General features: G+C 41.8%; 1 protein-coding gene across 6 annotated transcripts in view; it reads left to right on the top strand.

The window, feature by feature from the left end:
- Positions 1-26,693, top strand: part of ATXN1 (ataxin 1) — a 222,227-nt gene that overhangs the window by 84,949 nt on the left and 110,585 nt on the right. Inside the window, exon 4 of one of the 6 annotated variants that reach the window (XM_082291364.1) lies at positions 25,373-25,476. The exons of the other annotated variants lie outside the window; for them this stretch is intronic. The gene's annotated coding sequence lies outside the window, so the exon portion shown is untranslated. The remainder of the gene's footprint in view (positions 1-25,372; positions 25,477-26,693) is intronic. 6 annotated transcript variants of the gene reach the window in all.

Here is a 26,693-nt window from a genome sequence, read left to right as displayed (position 1 = left end):
CCTGCAGGAAAACCTGGGCTTGTAGCTCTCAGCACACAGGATTCTACTTGTTGTATCATGCTGCCATAAATCCTGAGCAGCTCCATTGAAATGAGGGAATTACTCCAGATTTATGCCAGTTTCGGTGAAAAGAGGCTTTCTGCTGAATGGATTGGGGCAGCCACTCGCCAGGTGGAAGGGAAAGAAGTGACTCAGCTTTCAGCAGTTGTTGGCTTTTGCCAAGCGCAGTCATAAATTTCCTTTTTTATCCCCCTTCTTCTTCTCCCTGCCCCCTCTTTTTTTTTTTTTCCCGCTGGGTGAGTGACTGCCTTGTGCACCACGCAGAAAAGAGGACTTAATTTCTAAGGGAAGAAGGGATCTAGTGGAAGGATGAACCAGCCTGAGTCCTTGCTGTGAGCAAGGAGCTTGTGGAGGAGCAGATCACCCTCGCTAGAAGCATTTGGCCCCTCATTTCAGAGTGTGCAGTATTGGCTTCTGCTTCTTGCCCTTAGGAGACAAACGTTTGTAAGAGGGAGTTCTCTGCGTGGCTGCCCTCGAATTTCTGTGTGCACGGCAATAACCCGCTAAGGGCAGTGACAGCAGCTCCTCCCGCGGGGCATACAAGGGAGCAAAGCCTGCACCAGAGCAGAGGGAGCTGCAGCTGGGTGCTGCCTCTTACTTCCCCCCCCATCCCCCCAGCTGTAGTTACCCTGCTGTGCCTCCCCAGCAAGCTCACGAGCCAACAGCAGTGGCCATTACCTGCACCCAAAAAAAAAGGAGCGAAGGGGGAGAAAAACCCCATAGTTAGGTTCTAGGGCCATGTGCTAGCTGAGTAAATATTGGGGTTTATTGTGGCCTACCCAATAAGAGTACTCCAAGTTTAGAAATGGTGTTAAATTACTGCAATGAAAAATGGAATTTAAAAACTCTAAGTGGAGAAGACAATAGCGTACTGTAGATCTCTGAAAAACATGGGTTGTTGAACTGAAGCTCCCTGAATGTTTCAGCCCATCTGTCTTGATAGTTTCTGTGTCTTAATCACGGATTTCATGAAGTGTCTAATTTTCCTTTTTTAGCTTTCTGTCTTCCTCTTGTACAAAAGTTAAGACAGGGAAATCATCTGAGCTGGATTTACTTTTGCATTTGAGAGAAAAGCAGTCTATAAAAAGAAGTGAGTGGTGTGTGTGCTGGGAAACCAAGTTTGTCTGCTTTGGGTTTGCGGGAGCAAGATTTTCCCACCCTCACTTCTGCTAATGCGGTGGTTATTGGGACAGCTGGGGAGTGCAAGTATAGGTGCCTACCCCGTAACTACCAGTGCTTTTGATTTTCTGGTTCTGGTCCATGGTTGTCTACACAATGTGGACTGGCTCTACTGAAGTCACTGGCAAAACTCCTTCACTGCCCCTCCCACTGCTGCCACTGTTCCTGGCAGCTGTCAAGTTGCACTGGGAAATCCCTGAGCCCTCTTGCACCTCGGGAAGTCTGCAACAACTCTTCTGAACTGGAGAATTGCTTCCTATTCATCACTGTGGGATGAAAAGCACAAGTCAACCAACATAAATGTTCCCCCCAGTCAGAGCATTTTAATTGACCCCTCTCAGGAGGGTCATTAAAGGAGGGTTGTGCATCTCCAGATTCTTCCCGTATGAATCCATCACATAAAGCATACTCAATTTCTAGGAAGAGTGAAAATTTTTGCCCCTGCCCTGCGCAGAGCACAGATAAGGCCATGCACGTTTGCAATGTGTACTCTGCAGAAGATGCTGATTGACATTAATTAGGAGTGGGAGGTGTGAAAGTGTAAAAATAAAATTCCTTTCTGTCAGGTTTACTATTAGAAGTGAAGTACATGGTGTGACACTGAGTGCATGTGAGCGTGCACGTGTGAGTGTGTGTGGAGTGCAGGGTGTGTAACTCAGCATTTAGAACAATAGTAGGAGTGAAACATTGCAGGTTTGAACATCTGTAAAAGTCTGCGATTACAGCCTTTTACTTGGGAGCTGCTCAGTGAAATGTGCTTAAAAATGGTCTCTTTTCCATTGCTAGTTCAAAATGCCATGCTAAAAGCACACAGTGCCAGAGGTTGCAACTTGTGTCAGTTTAGCTGCCTCTGCCCGGCTTTGTGCTGCTACAGTGACTGTTGTGAGAAGCAATCAGAAGGGACAGTATTTTTGGTAAATTTTAGCAAGAGCAGTACTTGGAAATTAAATGGATCTCTATTTAACAAGCCTCAGTATTGCTCCACTTAGTAATGGTTATTAATTCCTTCTCTGTGTGTGTACTAAAAATAAGAAGCAAAAAGTGAATTCTGCTGTGTTAATGGTTCGAGAAGTATGTTGTTGAATGTGCCTGGCCTCCTCTTACAAAATAAATGGACAATCATCTGTGTAACTTAAAAAGCATATTCTTTGGATCTTAACTGCATTAGAATATCTGAGCTCGAGAACTATTGCTTATGAAATTTCTTCAGTATCTGTGTTTTATGTGGGTGATACTGCCAGAGGGTTATCTGTGGAGCTTTTAATAGCTGCCTGACTGTCCATCTGCTCTATGTGACTGTTTATATTTATCCTTCATACGAGAAAGTTCAAAACACGGACACTCTGTCAGCCTAATTCATCTGTCACTGAAGTGGGTGGCACTGACTGAAGACCTCTTCCCCAGTGGTTGAGACCTTGCCATGCAGAACTGCAAGTTTGTGTTTGGTCTTCGTTACATATAGCTGAAGGACAAATCTCCTTTTTCTGTTGCACCTCTGAAATGATAAGTGTTACCCTAATTTTTGCTTGTATTAGTGAGCTGCTTTAAAGTGGGCCCCTTTTTATTATTATTGCCCAGTGGTTCGATGGAAATGAGTTGCTAATATCTTCATTTCCTAGCAGAATTTTTCTCTGTTGACAAACTGACCATTTGCTGAGGGAGAGGGTGGGAATGACAACTCTCCAGGTCTGCAGGGTACCGATAATACATGCTACAGGCACTGTGAGTTGTGGCTGCTTGTGCTGGGCCTATGATTGAGATACAGAGCTGTTACTTAGGCCTGCTGGTTAAATATCATTTTCTGTCCATTACTGAAAGTAGATTTAATGTTTCGGACATTAAGTCAAGATACTCTCATCCTCCTAGAAGGAAAGCATCAAAGCTGACAGCACGATTTTGCACTGGCCTCACTAACACTGGTGCTGTTGCTTTAGCATCATAATATGGAAGAACTGACTCAACACCACCCCTCCCCCACCCTCCAAAACCAAACGAAACAAGAAAAAATCCCCAACACTGGCCCAGGAAACTCAACCCTGGCTTGCTGATGTTGATCCTTCTTCTTAGGGGATGATACTTTGGGTGAGGTGTCACATGTTGCTGAGAAGGGGCACATGGCTTCAGCTAGGAGAGGGTGCTGACTGTGGGAACATGGAGCTAAGGGTAGTGCTGGTGGATATTTTCCAGCCAGCTTTGGTATCAAGTTTACAGAGTGCATGTGGTACAGAGCTTCCCATACTGTGTCACAAAGACTGGAGTTTAGAGGTTTCTCCAAATGCGTACCAAAGGCCCCTCTTGGTTAACTGAGCTGCATGTGTTTGTTTGTGTAGGGGTGGGTAGGTCATAGGGAAGATGCTCCCTGCGCTGCCCCTGGGTGAGCCATGGGCACACCCAGTCTGCCACAGCTTGGATAATGTGCATGGAGAAATGTTTGAATTAACTACAGAAGCACCAAAACCAGTTCACAGGTACACAAACACTGAGGTTTCCCCTTGAGGAGAAAGATGCTGTAGTTTAGTTAGGGAAACCACAAGGAGGTCGATTTCTGGGTTTTGGTTTTATTTGCCATATATAACAGCTTACTTGTGTTTGAAAGGGTTAAGCAGAGATAAGTTCATGGTTGAAGCTGCAGTGGTGGGCACAGAATGCATAGCATATCTGGTGTCAAAGTAGTTTTTTGTACGTGTAGATAAAAATGTATTGAGTTTTCAGCACTGTTTTTTTCTTGGCTGTAACTGTGATGTTACTAGCAATTAATGACAACTGGATTTCTCGACTGTGTTTTCTTGCTGTAAGCCTCAATTCAGTGAATCAAGCAAATGTATGTGACCTGTGAAGGAAAAAGAAAGGGGAAAAAAAAAAAGAGGAGGGCAGAGTAAAAAGACCATGTGTGAAATCATCCTCAGACTGTTTCTGTGTTTAAGGCCTGATCAAGTAGTGTTCTTGGGAGAATTATTCAGAGCTCATAGAGTTCAATGCATATTCAGTGTCTTCTAGAATGAGATCTCTACTTATTGAAGAACCATTTGGTCTTTGGGCCTATATCTATAAATATAGATATTTTCCTTCTTAGGGACTGTAACTGCTGAAGTCAAACCCACCAGTATTTTGGGTTTGACCCACCCACAAGGTTTGATCTTCATACACATAAAGGCCACTTTACACTCTTGAGGCAAGTAATAAGATCTTGAAAAACATGTAAATCATATAGTTCATTTTGCCTTCTTCCTCTTTTCATACTGATTAATATATTAGGCTGTCTAAACATAAAATACACAAGTAAAACGTGTGTGGGAAAACACTGAGTAGGTACATAGCCTTCAATGATCGGGTAGCTATTTGTAAGCTTGAATTAATTAGTTGGGCTGACGTGCAATCCGTTCAGTTTTGTGGGGGCTGGACAGTTTGTGGGCAAGCAGGAGGGAAATCCTTTGAGGGATGTGTCATTGTAGGACATTCTCATACTAAAGTTCTTTTGGAGTGGGGGAAAGAAAAGTGCTATTATAATGTCTGCTCATGATTCTCCATGCCATGAACACAGTTTAAAACCAGAGCTTGTGTTTCGAATGGTTCTTCAGTTGTCATCATGTTTTTCAATTCTGTGTTACAAAAAAAAAGCATTAAATTATTTTTAACACGCTTAGAGACAGTGCTTGAAATAGTTTGTAGTCAGCTAGACCAAGTCCTGGATGGTGCTTTCCTGTTAGTGTTTATAGAAGAAAATAGTGTTTGCACAGTTCAAATGCTTTTCATGTCAGCACTGATCACATTTGTTTGCAGTCTATGAAAACAGAACATTAGATTTCACCTCAAAGCTATTCTAAGAAAACTTTTTAATAATCATTGATTATATTTCAGAAACATGGCAGTACTGAAAATGTTACCGTAGCTATAGCCATGAAGTTAGAACAGCTATTATTTTTGGAGTGTATCTAAATCAGTATTTTTTTCAAGTGGAAAGATTGGCAGAATTTCATTGTGCTTGTCAAAGTTACTCACTTCCTTCCAATTCCTCCAGTTTTACTTATCTGTTTGGTGAAAGCAGAACACAGAAATGCAGGATACGCTTTCCAGAGCCCACGTTGGGAGCCTGTGTGCAGCATGTCAATAACTACCTGATGCCTCTCAGGCTTCCCTGTGTCCGTCCCGACTGTGCTGCCCTCAGTGGTGCCTCCACTGCTCAGATTGCAGAGTCAAGCCTGCAGGTAGGCCTGTGGCCCAAAGGGCAGCATGGCAGAGAGCTGAGGCTGCACCTCCCAAGTCCCACTGAAGGACTCTTGGCACTGCATCATCCTTCCTCTCTCTGCAGTTTAAAGACATGTTTAATACTGAGCGATGGTTGTAAATGTGCTTTTCAATGCCATCGACTTGCATGAGTGTAGTGCTGGGAAAGGATGCTGTGAAGCTGCCAACACAGCTCGTCCAGGAGTTTTCTTTTCTGAGGAGTGTTAAAGTGGCATTAAAGTTTTCCTTTTGCTGGGGTGCTTTTCCTTCTGTGTGCATCAGTGATGCTTGGGCGGGTGTGTTCCTTTTTTCAGACTGAGATTTGGAGCTGTGCTTTTCCTTCTTCACTTGCACTTAAATAGTAAACCAATGTTTCATAACACCAGTGTTTTCAAATTCTGTGATAACTGAAGTGTCCAAATGATTATTTATTGGGAGTAGAAGTTTATCATTGTATTATCTTTGCTCTAAATTGGAAGGATAGTGCTTCAAGCATTTTTTAACAGAAAAAAATGATAATAACTTGACATTCCACAGCATACATAAATTGATGAAAGTCAAAAGATCATTTGCTTTGAGGCTGTGCATAATGATCTTATTTGTTATTATGTGGTCTGCACAGGCTACTCTCAAGACATGTAGGATTTCTTCCTTTCTAACGTTTCTACGTCATGATGATAGAGATAAATACTTCATAGATATGTGGCCATCTGGTTCTCCTAATTCCACTAAATTTACCAGAAGAAAAAGAGATGTATTATGCCTTTCTAAATATAGTTCTTTTTCCATGATTGAAAATTGAATCACTTATTCTGTGGAAAACTCTGATATTCTGTAGTTTCCTTTGTTCCAACTTGAATATTCTTAGGGAAAGTAAACCCTTGATTTCTTCATATAAGTATTGTGGGTTTTTTTGAAATTTTTCTTCTTTTGCTGTCATTTTCGGATCCAGATGTTCTCCAACCATACAAACCAAGTAAAGGTATTAGTGACCTCTTTTGTTCCTCAGATTATAGCAAAAATAAAGATCTTAAAATGCCTTAGAAGGAAAGGAAGGCAGTGTAAAAGAAAGCTAGCCTTCTGGGAGGAATAATTTAAGAAAGAAATTTGAAGCACTTCTGTAATAAATCCCAAACTTAATAAAACTCTTTGTTACTGGGGTTTGGTCTTGAAATTGTATTTCTAGTTTGGAGACTTCCACTGGCACAATGTCTTCTAAGATGGTTTGGTGTATGTTTTTGGGTTAATATGAGTGGTTTCAGTTGCTGAAGCAGTTGTAGGAAGCATGTTAGAGGCAGTTCAGACCTCGCTGTGAAGCTGTACAGCAATGTCAGTGAGTGAATATGAATGCAGCGATCTTGGTGCCACTAGGAAAAAGAGTGGTATTAATAACAATGAGAAGAAGAGGGACCAGCACTTGATGTGATGACAGTTTCTGTTTGCTAGCCAAGTAAATGTGTCAGAAGGTCACCAAGGAGTATCTATGGCAACCAAAGGAGGAGGATGGCTCTGCTGGGTCAGTGTTGCTTGTTGGGTAGAACCCCAGGCAGTGAACTGTGATACGACCTGATTAGGACTAAGCTACTGACTGAAATTGATAGTATTTATCAGCCACAGTCTTCAAAATTCAATGAAAAGCAGAAAGAAAAAAATAGTGGAAAGCAGAAAAAACAAGGACCAAGAAAGTTTGTCTGATATCTTTCCAATTAAAAATCTCAAACTATTCAGTACACACAAAAGTGTGGTAAGCCTGATCTCTGGAAAAAGTTACTTGTAATTTCTGCTAGGAATGTTTTTACTCTGCAATTTCTTCTTTTTTTTTTTTTTTTTTTTTTTTTTATTTATTTACTTTTTTTAAAGAACCAGGGTTTGTCAGGAATCTTACATACCAACACCAGACTTGCCATAAATTTTGTCAAGTGACATTTCTTACGTGATTTTAAAAACTAAAAATAAATGAAAAATCACCAAGTCTTTTAAGCCTTTGATGGAAATCCAGCAGCTTAAATATTGTTGAAATCCAGTCTGTAGGGTGGGTTAACTGAATTCCCAGTGTAGTAGCACTGTTAAAGCAACTGTCTTAGATAATAAATGGCAATATGCTCTATGACTCACTTGAGGGGTCATTATTTTTGGCTGGCCTGAAAGACGGTGTTTGCTGGGCTGCAGTGAGGAAGGTGTCAGCTTGTGCCATGTATGTGATCAAAGTGACACAGTGGAAGAGCGAGGGCAAGTTTCCTCAGAGACCACTTGGGATGAAGGTTGGGGCGAGGAGATGGATTCCCTGCTGTTTCTTTCGCCTGTAACCCACAGTATTAAAATCTGTAATGAAAGTGCTGTGTGTTCCTTTCTTTTCACCATCCTCCATTTTGTACTGCAGCGTGGAAGCCTAGGGAGTAGTACTGCATGTGGTACTTCAGGATCTGAAGGTCTATGGAGTTACATTATTGAGGGGATTAATAATCTCTGGGACACATTGTAATTTGCTTTATATTAATGAACATGCACGTAAATAATGTAGTAAAGATCTAAACATAAAATGGTGAAAATCTGCAGTTTGCCTGGGTGTTCTTTTTTTTTTCCACGGATGTGCTGTATCTTTTATAATCCAAAGCTTTGCATCTGAAGCACTTCTTGCTGCTGAGATGGTCTTCTCTAGCATGACCCCATGCTCTGATCCTTAGTTTGCTCAGAGCCTACCTCAGACCAGCTGCCTTGTGAGCACTGCCTGCTCCTCTCAAACCCTCGTTTTAGTTTTCATGTTCCTACGTTTTGTCAGGTGCCAGCTGGCACCGCAGCTGTGCTGGTGGCACTCAGAGGAGCCCGGGGTCACTGTGAGCTCAGCAGGGTACTGGCTGCTGCAGGGATGGCACCAGCAACCACAGGGAAGCTGGGAGGCGTTTGTCACATTGCTCTTGAGGTGATTCCACTGCATACTCATGGAGCAACACGAAGAGACTTCTAGTTCTTCTGTATCTCTGCCAAGGAGAACATTACTACAGAGCACTGTCATTCAGCTGGAATAAAGGGAAATAAAGGACGAAAATGTTTGTAGGATTGCAGAACTGTTGACTCTTTCAAACTCCTACAAAAGTAAATGATTGAACAAGTCTACAGCTTGGGTTCAGCTGTGGATGTGCAGCTCAAGCTGTAATTTTCTATTCCGAGATAAACTCTAGTTATTATTTAATGAAATAGAAAGTCAAGGCTTTAAATTGCAAGCAATTCAGATGTTTTTCTTCCATAAGATTGTGTAGCATTTTTTGTTTTGTTTTCCGTCTTCTTGTGTCAATATCTAAAAGTTTACCGTGATAAGTCCAAGTGGCAGAGAACATGGTTTGTTCTGGCACGAAGAGAAGGCCAGGCAGTGTTTATCCAGGTTCAGAAAGCCTGAAAGGAGGAGAGAAGTGAGTCAGACTGATGAGTTTGAAACAATTTCTTACTGATGCTTCTAGTGCTGTTTGCATCCATGCTTTCAATGTCTGTGTAATGCATTACAATGGTGATTCTTAAAACCCCAACAAATTCTGTTCCTCTTAGTACACAGAAACTGCCCTAGAATTTTCCTTGTTATCTGTTTTTGGATCCTGTTTTGTTGGCAGCATGGTACAAGCTATAGCTGGCACCCGCATGATGCAGTGCTAGGCTTTGTGTAAAAATACACTAGAGTGTATGTGGGCAGGGCCGTAGCCTCTGCAGTTGCTCTATTTGTAGCACAGCTCCTTCATCTTTTGCATGTTTCTGTATGTGATATTTGGGCAGATTTTAACAAACCTGGCTTAGGGTCTGAAATAACAACCAGCATCATATCAAAGCACTTAGCGTATTATGAAAGGAACATGCTTATACAGCATTTATTATGTATTTATAGCTAGCCCTTTAGACTGATGTAAGGAAGAGATATTCTGAAAGTATTTGAAATATCTACAGATTTTTATTTTTATGTTTCAAAATGCAGTGCTTAGAAATCTCACCCTGAAAGCCTATATTGATAAAAACAGCTTCCCCCTTGGTTTCTGGGGATACTTGTGACTTGAAGGCCATTATGATCAGTTGCTTTCACACTGTGTTGTTGTTGGACTACAATGAACAGTCCATGGATATGGTATGTTCATCAGGATCTGGTGCAGAGGGTCTACCCTTTGTAACAGCATGTAGTTTTTTAGGGAAGACAGATTAAGTGTTTCACTAGATAGCTGAAACTCATGCAATGTCACCAAACCTCATCTTCTGCTAAAGTGGACAAAACTGTTTGAAGAAGTAACCTGGTTTTTCTCATACCTAAGCACTTGAAATATTAGGGAAAATAAAAGTGGATTTTATTCCTCTAAGTGCAAAAGAGCCGTTGGAAATACTTTAATACAGGCAAACTTATAGATTAAAAAATGTGTAGCAAATTTATCACAAACAAGGCATGTTTATTTCCTCACTCATTTGCTTCAGAGACACTTTAAACTAGCTTGTTTTCTGAGATCATAAGTTGCAGACATTGAAGAGGAGAAAGCAGAAGACTAATAGCACTGATGGCAGAAACACCACTTAACTGCTTATTAAATAAAAACTGTTTTGCTTCCAAGTTCTTAAGTGCTATACTTATTTAATCTGGTTTGCCCAACCTCTCTTTTTAAGTAATTTGTTCTGCTCAAAATTGCAAAGAAATTTTTTGTCAGAACACTTTGTTGGTTTAGATAATAACTTTTTTTTTTGGTTGCTTTTGTTCAACACATGAAATAAAACGTTTTCAGATCGAGGGTTGGCCCTCATTAATTGGAGTTTCAGGAAGCAGAAAATGGGAATGCTAACAGAGTATCTTCAAATAAATCATGATTAATTGCACGTAGAAATAGTCTGACTTCATTTGTGTATGCTTAACAAGCCTTTACTGACTACTACAGTTTCTGCTGTTCAAGAATAAAACTGAGAGTATGTAGCTTCAGTATCTGTTTGAATATACCCCTGCGCCTGCTTTCACTGCTAGAAAGCACAAGCACTGGTTCTGCTGCATTTTGCTGTTGGCAACTATGAAGAGCTGTCGATGAGAGCAAACTGGATCCCAAAACTGGACATTCTCTGTGTACAACATGGATACAGATCTTCTCCAGAACCAGTTAGCATCAGTCTCTTGACAGATGTCCTGGGGATTCTGCTTTGTTCACTTTTGTCTCCCCGCTGAGTGCCATTTTCCCTGCTTTTTCTTTTAAAAAAGGCCTTTTCCAGTCCCCTACCCATTGCACAAAAGTTTTCACAGCATTATTTGGCCATCTGTGAGTTTCTTGTTGCCATCAGAGCAGCCTGCAGGATACATCTTTCTGTGCTGTTGAACTTGGTTGTAATATTTCTGTCTGTGCCCTGCCACACTTGGGACTTTGGAGGCCCAGCCATTTTGCAAGGCAAATTTCTTTTCCTGCTCACTGCTACTGGTCTGCAATTCTGGTTTGCCCAAGGTCCTTCTTTCAAAAGTCACTCTTGCCATGTTCACAAGTGGAAGGTGCTCATCTGATGGGGAGGGGGAGGATAAAGGGTCAAAACAGTAATTTTCATGCTCAAAGCTGCTATAATTGAAGTGGTGCAACACACTTGCTGTATCAGCCATCAGTTAAGCTGCTACACCACTTTACTGTTCATCAGCTTCATCAGTGTGTTCAGCATTTGGTGATGAAGGTTATCCAGGGAGAGGAGATTGCGATTTGTGGAGATGCAGTCATGTGAAAGTGGTGGCCAGAGGAGCCCAACTCCCCAGCCTCAACAGAAAATGCATCCACAGAGAACAGTTCCCCTGGCCCCGATATATAGCATTTTTCTTCAACCAAGGTTAAGTCAGAAAGCACAGCTGCCTTCTGTTGCTTTGGTTTTATAAATTTGATCTGTGCCTTTGATGATATTTTTCATGTCTTTCCTTCTAAAGGAGGTAAAGGCAAAGACAATGCTTTGATCTGTTATCAGTTCCATGGATTCCTATAAAGGTTTTTTGAGTTTTTGGTACTAGGAAAAAACAAATCTCAAGGCCTGTTTTTAAAAACAGATTATCAGCAGAGGGAAGGCGCAGTGGGATGGTTACCAGTGTTGGGAAGATAAATAGGAAAGCTGAGTAACATGGGAAGGAGCTACAGGTTGAGGCTTGGGTTGGGAAGATACTGTAGATGGGAGCTGGAGCATCAGTGAAGTGTGTACAAGGTAACTGAAAATGTCAGATCGGAAAGAGTGAGAGGGGAGAGAGTGGAAAGCAAGTGTATTGGAGGATGCTGGCACTGGATTTGAGAAGCAGGAGTCTCTGTTGCTGTATATAATACTTCAGCAGTATAAAAGACTGGAGTTTATTCTTGTTGATGTGCTAATAAGAGCTCTGGGGGTTATATCTTACCTCTCTGGAAACTGAGTAGCTGCATAGTGAAGAGATCTGCCACAGCAGACATAAACCAGTTGTTGGAAAGGTCTCACCTTCAGTCCCTTTTGTGCAGTCAAGGGACTTGTAAAGCAGTGTGAGCATTCAGAGTTGTATGCAATTCCTGTTCTAACCCTTGTCCTATGCTATTCTTTTGAGTTTTCTTAAGCTTAACTAGCTAATGCTCCAGTGGCAAAATACAAATACTATCATCCATGTTGCTAGGAAAAATGATGGTATTTTTAAGTGTGTTCATGGGAATCCAGAGGTGAGGTGCTTCAGGATAAAGGTTTAATTCTCAGTTTATTCCCCCTCAGTTGTGCTCATGCAGATTGCCTTTCAGTAACAGAAGAAATAATGATCAGTTTTTTCACTCTTTCCTGCATTTTTTCTTAAATTAGCTATTGGCTACCTAGAAACACATTTTGGGAGGAAAAGATTATTTTTCTTGGAATTTCTTGTGATGTCTGAGACTAAGGTATCTCACTAGTAATTAAGAATTAGATTTCTTTTTCATAACCATATTGTACTTCTTTTTGTGCCATATATACATCCCTTCCCCACCTTTATCATCTAGCAACTTTTCATGCATTCAAGCTTAATTTAATATTAGTTGCATGCTTTTATATAGTCATTCTAATCTTAGTTTTTTTCAAAAGGGCAAATTACAGAAACAACTTTTGTGAGATACAAGCTCCTAGATGATGATACCAATTTGCTTTTCACAGTTAGGCACAATAAATTACTTTTCATTGCAGGTGAAATGAGCTGCACTGACGTGTTTCTTCTTCCACAGAATGCAGTTGGGTTCTGGGACAGGGATGAAGAGCTAGCAGTCATAATACTGAAGGAGCATATAAGTTTTTATTTAAATTCATAGTTATCTGCTTGATAAGCTACATGGAAAGCTGTACGGAAAAGTTATTTTCCTATTGTCTTTTAATTTCCTATTACCTGTAAGGAATTTGCACTTAACTTTGTAATGAACCTAGAATCCTACAGACATTGCTTTTTCAAAAATTCCTAATGTGAAAAAAAGAGTATTTCTGTATAGGAAACAAGGAAAAGAAATCTCTTGAGTCAACTACATTTTTGATAAAGCAGATTATATTTTTTTATGGCCTAATTCAGTATTAGATTATTGCAGTCTCATTCCATCTTAATTTCATCCATCAGCGGAGTTATTTCAGCATACATATGGTAAAACGGATGTCAGAATTAGCCTCTCTGTGTGTAATTATCCTTTAGTCTGCAAGGGTAAGAAGTACCTTCTAGAGGCCAGCAGTACTGCCCTGTTAAATCTGCTGCAAATGTGGTCTGAGGCTTTGAATACTGAACTTCAAGTACTTTAAACAAAACTTTGAAAGTAATTTTTTTTTTTTTTACTGCAAATACACCAAGGATCTGTTGCAAGAGAAAGGGTCTAATGCCCTTAGCCTGTAATGAGCCCCACAGAGGCAAATCTTGCCTCTCTACTCCAAAGCGAGGGAGTTTGCCTGCCTCTTGGTGAGAGATATATGAGTAGGCCCTATCAGAAAAACACAGTTATTAACTACCTTGCCCTAACCTGAAATAAAACCTTCTTCTTTAAGGTGAGTATGCTGTGCTTTCTTCTCTGATGTCATGCTTTTACTGACTTCTTGTGTTAAAGACAACCATGCTGTGTCTCTGTATTTATAGGGAGGAGACAGAGTGATAGGCACTAAATATCCACTGTGTGTATCTGACAGTAGAAGACAGAGAAGGTTGTCTGTCTGTCAGGCAGCCTACATTCTGCAAAATCAAGTGTTTGAAAAGCCAGCATTTTAAATGGCCAAGTCAGTTTTTGCCCTTACAGGTGCTACAGGACATGTAGCTGCAGTGTATGTATTTACAAGATTCAACATTTAATTCATGTTTTAGAAACCTTGTATTATTTTCCTGCTGGTGCTAGTATTGTCTATGTTTTACAACTATATCTGTTAAGGTCAGAGCTATCAAATCTGGTTAGTCCCAGCCTGATTTTCAGAGCACACAAGTCTCCTGCAACTCTCCACTTCATTTGAATGGGCCTCTGGGCGCACACAGCACTACTGTGAAGGAGGCCAGCTATGTAGGTCCCAAAATATGGACTGGTACCTAATTTAGTGTATCCAGGGGTGAAAATGTTGGCTTAGTATTCTCTCTCCCTGGGACTCATACTCCGTGTATTGCTTCTTGTATTTGAGATGAGAGCTGTCATTCACTGTAAGCCAAGTAGGTCAGTGCCTGTAGGTATGGCTGTATTTTATACATCCACCCCCATGGGTGCGTGACCACCCTCTGTTGAATCTTACTCTAGGTACTTTGTTGAAACATTTTAGTGGGGTTCTGCTCAGGTTACCCTGGTCCTGAGGGCTGCTTGAGCCCTGAATGAGCAAAGTGAGCAAAGCAAGCTCCTCCTCTTCATCAGGTTCCTGTAAAGGAGATGGAGGGAGTTGCCCCTTCTTGAAGACTTGAGCCAGAAGAGGCATAGTGGCAAAAGCAGCCAGAAGACAAATTGTGAGTTCAAACTGCATATAAATCTCTACCCTAAGCTGATTTGTGGTTTGGTCCAGCTTTCCTCTCTTCCCTGAGCCTCTTCCACTCAACTTCACTTTTAGCTTGATCATCTTTATCCACTTTCTGTGGGCCTTCCTTCATGCTCCTTTCATTCAGCTGGTCTCTTCCTCACAGAATGCAGAACCCCACGTTTCACTTCCAAACCACCTGCAGGGGGGCAGAACACCTAAGCATGCACACATCTTCCACTGAGACACAGGAGCTTGCTGCTTGCTTGCTCTAGGTCTCTTTCAAGGCAGAGGGAACTAAAATAGCTTAAAACACTTATTGCTGTTGAAGATGAACATGTGACTGCCTCAAACTGCATCGCCACTAAAGGCTTAAAAATAACGTGGTCTGCTGCCATCTGCTTACACATCTTTCCTCCACCCTCCATTGCTCTTGTCACTTCAGGCTGCTGTAAGCTCTTCAAAGCAAAGACAATCTTCTCTGCCTTTGCAAAAGGCATGTCACTGTGGCACCTTCCCTACCCCATCTTTGCTTAGCTCCCAGCTTGCACTGTACTACAAATAAGAGGGTTGATATTTTTATAATTTAGTCTTAATGGGGATGTGGATTGAAGCAAACAGGAGTTTCATTTTGTGGTATCTGCCCGGTTGTAACTCATCCCTAACATGAATTTGTTGGTCACACTAAGATCTCAGGTATTGATCAATGATGTAATTGCCATCCTATAGTAGGACAGATGATGTAATTCTTACCCAGTTACTGAAGACAATGACCTTGAGACAAATCAGATGGCTGAGTAGCATAGATGGTTCACTGATTATAAAATGCTCTTGTTTTAAAACTAAACTGTCATCTGTTAATTGTTGGGGAGGAACAACTACAACAAAATGCCAGCATGTCACAAAAAGATACAGCATATCTTGATTTTTACCAGCGTATTCCTGTTCTGACAGGTGACTTTTGATGGTTTTGTTGCTTTTTTGCTTTGGCTGTCATTTCAGTTTACATTAAGATAGCATAAAACCTGACTTCTGTGAGTCGAAGGAAAAGAAGAAGTAAAGGTTTATGTGATAGGAGAAATTCTGGTAGATGGTAAGAGGATATATGGTGAAGTTTTGCCAATGGGAAAGCCTAGTTCCTCCCTGCCCAAGTAGAGATGGCTTAAATATACATCTGAGTAAGAGGTAGCATCACTTTTCATTTGAATACTTAATAAAAGAGAAAAGTGACAAGCACTGACCACCAGCTGTTGCATCTAGATAAACAGTAGGCAAAACTCAAGAAAGTCACAAAGATAAAAGAAATAAAACCACTTGCTATGGTTGTTAATAACATGGTAGGGAGAAAGACATATGAAAGACATATGACATCTCTCAGTGAAAAGAGGTTCTGAGAGACCCCAGTACAAGCATAAGAAACATTCAGTTATGAGAAGCATGAATCCTAAGAAGAAACAACATGTTTGAAAAGACAAATGGTTGAAGAGCTATTTTTGGTTCTACTGTTGGTATTTTCTTCTTAACGACTAATGTTCTTCTGGCCTAACATTTGCTGTTTTGTGTCAGAATTTTTTTTTATTCTTTTGTTCCTCTCTTCTTAGTCAACTGGCACATTTGCAAGGTAAGTATTAAACTGAAGAACTTACCAAAGACAACTTCTCAAGCAGATCATTACTAAAAGTAGTGGAAGAAATTTGCATGGATTTGTGACCTAATAAAGAAGACTATAAAAGAGTGATCTGACTAATTAATTACTGCAATGAATTGATCTTAGGAAGTCATAGAGACATAGCTCAATCAGAATCTCAATCAGAATCCCCTTTTCTCTGAGCCAGACTTTCCTCTGGTAGCTTGTGTTTGAAACTAATGAATATTATGGGCAAGAATTTAATTTTGAGTTCTATGAGCATGTACTTTCTATTGTTGAAATACACTTCCCTGTTCTATAGACTTTTCAGGTCTTCTGTTTTCCCACAGTATTTGCTTAATATAACATTGTCGAATGTCTAGGGGACTCCTAATGTGTAAGATCTTACAGTCTGCTAAAAGCAGTTAAGATGTCTAGTTCTTTATGTTTAAAGGACCTTGTGCTTGAAAATCCTTCATACTGTGTCTTAGTGAGAATTTCACATTTCAGAGGGATGAAATAAGAACTCTGATGGATGTGGTCCCTTCAGTAGTATTTCTTTTCTAAATGGGCAATAAATCTAGATGTGGATAGTTGAAATTGTGAGAAAGTCATGAAAAGGAGGAAATTACTTTAATTCTGTAATGCCAAAGGAACCAGAAAACCTCTCATTCACACTCTGCCTCAGGGATTAAGCATGGGTCTTCATTTTTTAGCAAGCTTCTGTAGAGGGGTGCAACCACTTCAAAGATTAAGTTTCTTTGGCAGGCAGAGGTTCCAGTTGTGTGGGGAACCCTTCTTCACTGATCCGTGAGACCAGCTGCTGAGTGTTCTGCTCTCCTCTATGGTTTCATTACCACAGCTTTGCATGAGGTGGGCAACTGCCCTCACTCATGTTTAGAATAACAGAATTGTTACTGTTGGAAAGGAACTTCAAAATAATTGAGTCCAACTGTTAACCTAACCTACTCCACCACTAAACCATGTTCTTAAGTGCCACATCTGCATGTTTTTTAAATACCTCTGGGGATGGTGACTCAACCACTTCCCTAGGCAGACTGCTCCCATGCTTGGTAACTCCTTCCATGAAGAAATTTTTCCTAATATCCAATCTGAACCTCCCCTGGCACAGCTTGATGTCTTTTCCTTGTCCTGTCACTTGTTATCTGGGAGAAGAGGTCAGCCCCCACCTGGCTACAGCCTCCTTTCAGGCAATTGTAGAGAGTGATAAGGTCCCCACTGAGCCTCCTTTTCTCCAGGCTAAACAATTCCACCTTCCTCGGTCTCGTCAGACTTGAGCTCCAGACCCTTCCCCAGCTCTGTTTCCATTCGCTGGACAGTCTCCGGCACCTCCATGTCTTTCTTGGAGTAAGGAGCCCAAAACCGAACACAGGGTTTGAGGTGTGGCCTCACCAGGGCTGAGTCCACAGGGACAATCACTGCCCTGGTCCTGCTGGCCACACTATTTCTGATACAGGCCAGGATGCCATTGGGTTTATTGGCCACCAGGGCACACCTGGGCACACACTGGCCGTTGTTCAGCCAGCTGCTGGCCAGCACACCCAGGTCCTTTTCCGCTGGGCAGCTTTCCAGCCACTCTGTCCCAGGCCAGTCACATTGCATGGGGTTATTGTGACCCAAGTGCAGGATCCGGCACTTTGCTTGTTGAACCTTTTAAAACCGGCCTCAGCCCATTGATTCAGCCTGTCCAGATCGCTCTGCAGAGGCTTTCTACCCTCCAGCAGATTGATACTCCCACCCAACTTGGTGTTGTCTACAAATTGACTGAGGGTGCACTCAGTCCCCTTGTCCAGATCATCGACAAAGACATTACACAGAACTGGCCCCAACAGATGAACCATTACCATCCTTGTTGTTCGGTTCCACTTGGATAGCCCTATTCCAGTTATGCCAGGACACCTGGGAAGGTGGGGCAGTCACATAGGGAATGCACGTGCTGTGCCAGGCAGGAGCTTGTCAGCATTGCCCCCTGTCCCTTATGTCACTGTGTTCAGCCAGGCAGAGAGAGGAGAGGGAATCTTCTGTATCATGTATCCTGACTGCCTGCTGGGCCTGTCCCAGGGAAGGTAGGTAGGGTGGAGTTTCAGTATTCTATCTCTCTTGCTGATGGTCCTCAAACTACTCCTCCTTGAGCTCTCTCACTAAGTGGAGGAGTTCCTCTACCTGGGCACACCTCCTACAGCTGTTCTCACTGCTGCTGGCTGCTACTGGCATAATTTTGCAGATGAGGTACAGAAAGGCTGAAAGGACAGGCTCATAAGAGAGCAGTGATGCTGAGGGTTGATTTCATAAACTTGCCAAATAATTTGCAACTGTTTTATCCTGTAGGTCACCCTTCTGCTTGCATCCTGTTCCTCATTGTTTTCAATTTTGCTCTTTCATTCTTTTGTCATTGATTTGCTCTCTCTGCTCCCATTTTTTCAGTGTGGTCACAGCTCAGTTACCTCAGCTAACTCGCATCTTTGACTTGGAGCCTTTGTGCATTCAGAGACAGTGGCACATCACTGAACACTTTCTCCCTCTATAGTACTGCTTCAGAGAGTGAAATTTACCCTGGGGCTCTAGAGCAGACTTCAGTCTGTGTATCAGCCCCTAAAGTCCAACTGTTTAAGCTGCAGCGCACCCCCTGCATTTTGCTCCTGCACTTAGTTGTTGTTTCAAAACAAAATGAAGTGACAGTGCTTGTCCATGAAGCTTTCACTTGATGCGAATTCCTTTTTATTTTCTCATTTCTCTGTCAGCTACTGTCTTGCCCTCCAAGTTTAGATAGCAGTTGTCAGGAGATTTAGACCTTCAGATGACTCTTTATGTTAACTATTTTTCTCTTTTCTCTCTCTTTGCCGGCTAGGTTGTCTAAAAAAACCACAAACCTCTAGCAAAGTCATGGGTAATAAATCAAGCCATTTGTCCCAAATCTCTCTCCTCTCTACAGCTTTTAAAAGCTGTTTTACAGCATGGAAGTGAAGGTTAAATCCTGGGCTGTTTTTCCTGCACAGGGAGTTTGTACATGGCTCTTCTCACCTGTGTTCTGTGTATTAGTAGAGACCTTCTTCTTCTTGTTCAAGATTTTCCACATGATCTGGGAGAGGGGAAGATCCCAGACCTCTACTGTATTGCATCCAGTGTGATCTCAAGCTCAAGGATGCTTTTTCCAGATGCTCACACACCCTTGCTCCAGGAAACCTCCCTTTTCTTTAGAGCCCTTTGCTCCCCTGTGAGTGTTCCAGACATGCTGGGTAGACTGTCCCTGGAGGTGTCCTGTTCCAAACTTACTGATGTTTTAGGGTGTCTGTTGTGGCAGATCTGTAACCATCTGAACCTTAAATAATTGTGGTTCTTTAGATACTGGGAGGGACTTTCTTATCTGATGTAAGTTGCTATAGCTCTTCAACCTAGAAAAACTGTAGGTTTGCACCAAATTATGGTGATGGAAATCTTCCTCACACCCCTTGGTAGACCACGTTTTTCATGTTGCAGCTGGGGAACTGGGTCTCTGAAATCAAAGCGTGTATCCTCTGCTTCCTAACATTCTTCTTCATAAAACTGTGAAGAGGTCTGGACACAGTCCAGTTAATTCTGGTTTATTTTCTTGCCCTGAATTTCTTCACTAGTGAGTGAGTTTTTTTCCACATCTGTTCACTGCTCTGCTAGCCAAAGTGGAACATTACGGGGACTTGTTGCGTAGTCCAGAGAGTGATGAATTGTAAGGATGAGAGATCTGTATATCTGATTTTCCTGGAAGACTCAAAGGAAAATCAGGATGATTTTTAAAACATGGAGATTAAGTTGTTACTGCTTACCTGCCTCAACCTCTGATTTCAGTGCCTGACACAAAGGGATGTGGATGTTATTAGATTGGGTATCCAAAACTCATGTGAGTCAGAATTAACTCCTGTATGCTCCATGAAATAAAAATCAGGCTGTACACATCTCTGTCTTGTCTTGTGATCTGAGCAGTTACACATTTTCAGAAAATAAGCATGTATTTGGATGTGATATACTGCTTCTTGCAGCAGTTCTGCTTGAAAGTGAGAGAATTTGGCTGAACCCTTTGCTCAGCCTGGCACTCACACCAGGTTGCAGCTACATTCTCTTGTACCATATTACTCTTTCTCTAGTCAAGATAAATTCACCAGGAGGAAGGGAGCTCTCCAGCCAGAGCACTCACCATGAGAGTAGTAGAACATTCTGGCTTAGTTTCATTTCATCTCCACTTGGAAGAAGGTTTCAATTTTCCTTGCCTAACTCTTTAGGTTTGCCATGAAAGCCTGATACTGATACATGCATTTTGGTTTTTCCCCATATATATTTACCTGTTCAGAGGAAAAAAAGTTCACCTTGATCCACATAATAGACCTATGTAGTAGGTGAATGCAGAAGACAAGACAGTGATGTTTGCAAAGCTTGGGTTTTTTTGATTCAGAGAGGTGAGAGCCAGGAAGTCCAACTTAATACAGAAGTCAGCGACTTAGAGCTCTGTCTGTATGGAATAAACAAAACCAGCCAGGCTTTCTTTATGCTACAGCTCTTATCATGGTTACGAAGATATGGCAGTAATGCTTCAGACTCTCCCAGTGTAGATGTAGTTTATTATGGGCAGTAAAAGTCAGGTGTTTCTATACTTACTGCTGGAAATATGTGGGGTTTGTGGTGTGTGAACAGGACAGAGTTTGTGTCATACAGTGTGATGGGGTTAGATCCCTGACTTTTATCTTAGGAGGTTTTCAGAAAGACTCAGCAGTAAGTCCCTTTGAAGACCTGTTCCCAGCTCCCTGGTTTCCAGTGGAGCACCTGAGAGATCAGCCCATCTGTAGCTTCACTCCACCCCTGTATTTGGGGGCTGCCTGCCTGCTGCTCTTTAAGACTCTTCTGTTTTTTAAATCACCCCTGCAAACCTGTGCTTAGCCTCTCATTTTGGGGAGGAGAGTAAGGAGGAAGCACCAAGGCCTGCAAGTCAAGTTTGTCTTTACAGGAAGGTCTCATCCAATAAAGGGAAAGATCCCATCTAAGTGGGACCTATTTTGCAGGGTTTTTTTCTTCCTCTGATCGTATGTCTTAAAATCTGAGACGTTTAGCATCAGTGTTGAAAAGATGCTCTGCAAAGCCCAGATCTGGAACGTTTCATGGTAGAATCCACCTGCCTGCCTCTCTTTCAGTAAAATTATAAAGTTAGACTTCTTGCCTCTATTTCAAAAGAGTTACTCAAGGAGACAGTGACTTTACAGCTCCTCTCTGTCATGCCATAAAACTGGGTGGTAGTCATCTTTGAGGAAAAAACATTTCATACCCTATTGCTCTTTCCTTGTGAGGCTCAGCAGCTGTGGTGGTTCCCTTTGCAGAGGGTTCAGGAGTGTAGCTGGCACCCTCGAAAATGAAAAACACTTGAGTCATTTGCATAGTGGATCAGAATCCAGCCCACCTGGCTGCCAGAGCAAAAAACCACAAACTTTCACATTTGAGTCATCTGCTGAAAAGCTACGTATTTTTATGAAGAAAGAACTAAATGTTTGGTTTAAAGTAATTTTATTTGCTTTCTTGTAGCCAAGTCACCTGACTCTTAGATGGTGAAGGTTATATATCAACAAGATTTTCTTGCCATCTTTCTTTGTCTGCTGAACTACAGTGATCATAGATTGACCTTGCTTTCAGACATAAGAACAGTTGTTGGATTCAAGTGTTAATATCAGTGTTTGTGTCTATAGAAACCAATCAACGTTTCCTCCTAATTTTTGTAAATAGCCTGTGACCATGACACTTAGATTTCCTGTCTCTTGCATATCTGAATCAAAAATTCACTGCACACACTGATGTCTTGTCTTCTGTGTTAGCTATCTCTTGCCTCACTAATAGGCATCTTTATTATAGTCTGTAGTTCTCCTGTTGAGATAAGTCCAGACATCATTGGAGCCTATAATCTTTCATTTTTATTCTACATCATGGATTTGTTTGAGGGACTTTCTCAGCAATAGCTGTAGGAAATTGCAAGTAACATAAGAAAAGCAGGTTGAACTGCCTACCGTCAGCATTTGCACAACATTCAGGATTTTTCCAGGATAACCTTTTAAAATTACTTTTTTCCAAAAGCAGTGGCAGTTTAGTGATGATTTTTCTTTTTTTTTACATTTCAGCATGAATGATTCAGGTTGTCTTGAGAACAAGATACAAAACTCTGCATTTTTGTACCTTTTTAAAAAATAGGTCAGCTGTTTCATTTGAGTACCTGTGTAGCACCGTCACATTTGGGGGTGAGTATTTGAAATCTGGCTGTAGAGTTGCCCCAATATTAGGGATTTGCCTTCTCATCTGCAGCAAAACTTGTCCATAATCAGTCAGTATATAAACTCTGAGATCTCTCATCTTGTTCCCACACAGCAGGAGCTCATTCAGTAGCACTGAGTATGCTGTATTTTAAAGCTGAAGAACTTTCTTTGATATTTCTGCTTTGGTCTCCTGAGGAGTGCTTTGGTCCTAGGCATATAGGAGGCAAAAGAAAGGAGATTGTCCTCCCATGTTTTCATCAAAGCTGTTGTTTGCCCAGACAGGGTGCAAGAGAAGGAAAGGATGGAAAGAGAACACAAGCTGTGGAGGATGTGCTCAGGAGTAGTACTGAGGAACATGGGACTGAACCAGGAGATGGAGGGGCAGTTAAGACTAAAAGCACCAAGTGTGGGGATAGCATTTTGGAGCTGGTGTGACTGTCAGGGATGGACTGTGTGATGCGATCGGGATTAAGATGAGGAACTGGGAGGAAACTGGTGTAAAGAGTCTGAGGATGGAAGCAGCAGAACTGAAGCCACAGAAAAGGGAAATCTCTGTTTTGTACATTGGTATGGATTTTGTGATTACCTGAGGGTGCATTTGGATGCTGCTTGTCCTGTCTGGTGTGAAGATACAGGATCATTTCACCTATGGTTTGTTGTAGTCCAAGTGCTTGATGCAGCCTCATAGGCCTACTGAGACAGCAGACTGACTCATGAAATCCTGTCCCTCTGCATCAGTGCAAAAACCCTGATGTGCAAATGCACAGTTCAGCTTAAACCACTGCAAAGTCTGTTCAAAATGTCTAAGTTCACACTTGAAGTGGATGAGCAGCATTCATACAGTTTGTTTGAGCAGCTTGGTGGTGGAGAAGCAATCTCCATCAAGAGCATACAAGTGTCTTGCTGGCAATAGTACCTCATGTGAATGCATCTCTTTCCACCTGCTCCTACACCTTAATCTTGCTGTCCCTGTGCCTGTGCTGTCAGCATGAATCTGTGAATGCAAACTGGGTGTCTTATCACTACAGCTTTGGTTCACGTGAGATCCTTGACAGCTTGCAGTTACCTCTGTTCCTCCAATAGAAGAGGACTGTTTTCATTTAAAAGTTTCAGCCCTGGTAATGACTTTGACCAGCGTAGATGCCCTCTTTTGGGTCTGCCTCTGTCAGCACGAGCTTCCCACATGCTCACTGCACCTCCCCTTGGAAAGGACCCTCTTTGGTGAGTGCTTCCCAGCTGGTTGGAGGCAGAACTGGGTTAGCATAAAAGAGCCCAAAGAGTAGTTTGTAGCTGCTCCAGTTTATTTTCACCATAACGGATTACAAAACGCTTTTACACCAGACTGTTAGCACTTCTGAAGGGAGACAGTCAGCACAGGAAGAGGGGCAGCTGGTGCCGAGCACATGTGTGGGAGGAAAATCTCATCAAGCAGCATAACTGGGTTTGGAAGGGACCTTTGTCCACAGTCTCAGTCTCTCTGAGTCTCAGTTCTGTCTCTGTGATGGGGGAAAAAACCCTCCTCACTGGGGTGTTGTGAACATGTGCTAATTTTAGTAAATCAGGCAGTTAGGTAATATGGTGACAGCCAGAAAATAACCTAGAAGGAAATAGTTGTTCTGTCTTTAAAGCAAAGCGTTTAGGGCCATTTTTAATACTGAGAATGAAGCAAACTACTGAGGATTGCTTATTTAGTAATACCAGCTTTACTATACCACGAATGGCACCATTTCCTGTGGGAAAAAAATCCCTGGGTGATTGCTAAATTAAATAAAGGTTAAATGTTACGCAATTGGCCACATTTCTGGTATTTCCTTGCCTTTTAGATCCTGGCTTAACATTTCTGACATGTCTGTATATGTTGTATGTGTAATGAACTATCTGTGACCAAGCTCACAGTTGCTCATACTTTTTATCCTAAGGTGTTAAGCACTTTAAAGAGGGCTTAGAGGACATTGAAGCGTCTTACACTCTTGCCATAATGTGTCTTTATGCACATTCCTGTCTCCAAAAGTGCTTACCTCTGGTTCTTAAAAATGATTGCAACTTTAAGTGAAGGAGATGAGAGGGGGAAATGTTCTTCTAAATCTGATAGAAAATCACGGTTGGTCATTTTTTGCAAATCTCCCTGATAAATCACTTCTCTGAATTTGTAAGTCCTTGCTTTGCAACAGGTGAGCGAGAGGTACAAAAACCTAAAGTTATGAAGCTATAGGTGTTGTCAGAAGGAAACAGATCCAGGTTGACTCTCATAACTAGGCTTAAATAATTTTGAAAATGACACTATTTGAAATTAACTTACTTGCACAGAATTGGGTATCTTACTGTATAACAGAGGAAACAGGTACACTGATAAGTAAAAAAAAAAAAAAAAAAAACAACAGAATACTGGCTACTGAGTATGCATCACTCCAGCTGATTTCATTTGAGTTAGGAGGATTAACTGGGAAAACCAAACATGCAAAGTCTAAGGTGCAAAAGTAAGTTGCTGTGAAAAAGTGTTCATCTTGGCAAGTTTGTTTGCCACAGAGTAAACGACACGTGAACTCCATGTGTGAGAGCAATCCCTGAGTAACTGCCCTTGGCTGCGGTCTCAGGCCAGGGTGCCTTGCTGTAAACAAGAGGTGGCTCACTGCCCTGCCTGGAAGGAGTTGCCCTCCCTCGTGTACTCGGCTGCCTGTTGGCACACGCCCTTCTGTGTGCCCAGCTGCCATGTTTGTCACACTAGCTCAACACTGGCTCTGGCTTCACAAGGTCACTCCTGTCTGCAGTATGGGTAGAATTAGAACAGTGATGGGAGGTGGCTTGGGCTTTTTTTCTATCTTGAGGAGGTAAAAGATGTTGAGCCTTGTCCAAGGCAGCCTGTTTTTTGAACAACGTTGGGGCTTTTGTTGCTGGGGCTAGGGTGTTTAATAGTTTGACTTTGCTGCTATTCTGTTTGTTTTATTCAGCCAGGGACATATCACAGATCTATTTTTTGATCAGGCAGCATTCCTGTACTATAATAATTCAGAAGCAGAATTCACACACTAGTTGTGTGAAACGCCTGTTGATTACTTCTCTACATGTGCTTCTTGCCCTTGTCTTCCCTTAGGTACAGTTTACTCTGCAAGTTGTAAACTCCATGGAGCAGGTGTTTGTACAGTGCATAGCACAGCAGGACCCAGGTTTCATCGTGGTGTCTGGACATGCTCTTATGTAAGTAAGGGTACTCTGTCTTGCTGAGCAATTAGAATAGTTCACATTAGCAGAACTTGTAGAGTTTCCTGTGTGCAGGCTGATGAGAAAAGGGATTTTTCTTTCCAGGCTGAGAGGGGCTTTGGAAATGTTCTCCAAATCACAGCGGCAGCTGGCTCTTTGGGCACTGGACAAAGACATGATTTGGAAATAGCTTCAAAGTTTAGAGATGGCCCTTCACATACTAATGCTCCCAGATGAGTTAAGTGGGGGAAGTTCACACCTCCTGTGGTGCTTTTGTTTCAGTCTGCCAAGCTGCAGACTCAGCACGAGTGCAGCATGCAGGTTTTCATAGTGAGAGCTTTTGTCGCTCCCAGAAGTGCTAGAAACTTAATTGCTTTCAAAGGCAAGCATGGAATCTGGAGGACCCGGTACAACCTGCTGAGAGAACATAAATCACGAGATACTATCACGTTTCTGTGCTTGGGCTTGCGTGGAGTGAGTTTGCTTTGGGAGTGAATGCCTTTGGAATACACTGGTGGTTTTTTTGTTGATTCTTAGACATAGCAGTAATTGTTGTTGGCTTTGTTAACAGGCGTCTATGTTCTGTTCTGAAATTACTGTTCATGTCTTCTAAAAAGTGTGCAGACAAAAAGAAATATTTGTCCTGCCTTGAAATCATAAAAGCATTTCTGCATTTAAATGCACTGATAGCCTTGATCAGGGTTGTTCCCAGTTGTCATCCCTTCAAATAGGTATGGAAAGAGACCTGGTCAGTTGTCATTTGGCCACTGCTTTTTATCTTTGCCTATAGACACGCTTAAAATGCCAGTGTTTACTTGTTCCTTTTTTTTCGCGCTAGTTTGCCAGCTACTTTTGTCCCTAAGCAAATGAACCATGATGGCAACTGAGAAGAAACTGCCTTTTGTAGATAAGGAGTGGAATTTTCAAATGGCCTTATATAGTATGCTTCTCTAGGTTCTAATTTCCAAAGTAGTCCTTGTGAAAACTTGTGGAGCAGGTCCTTCAGTTGGTCAGGGAGGTTTTTGGCATATTTACCCACAACCAGTTTTAAATGTAGTTTTCCTCATCTCCTTAAATAATTAGTTGATAGGCTCTCTGTTCATAGGAATACTGTTTTGGTCTATTTTGCATGGAAACTAAAGCAGGAAAAGGTTTTAAGGTAAGCCAACCAAATAATCTAGGATCTTTTGATCAGTTTCCATTAGTATTAAACC

Source organism: Coloeus monedula (assembly GCF_965178545.1).
Source record: "Coloeus monedula genome assembly, chromosome: 1".
Lineage (NCBI taxonomy): Eukaryota > Metazoa > Chordata > Aves > Passeriformes > Corvidae > Coloeus > Coloeus monedula.
This window is presented reverse-complemented; position numbering and strand designations above follow the sequence as displayed.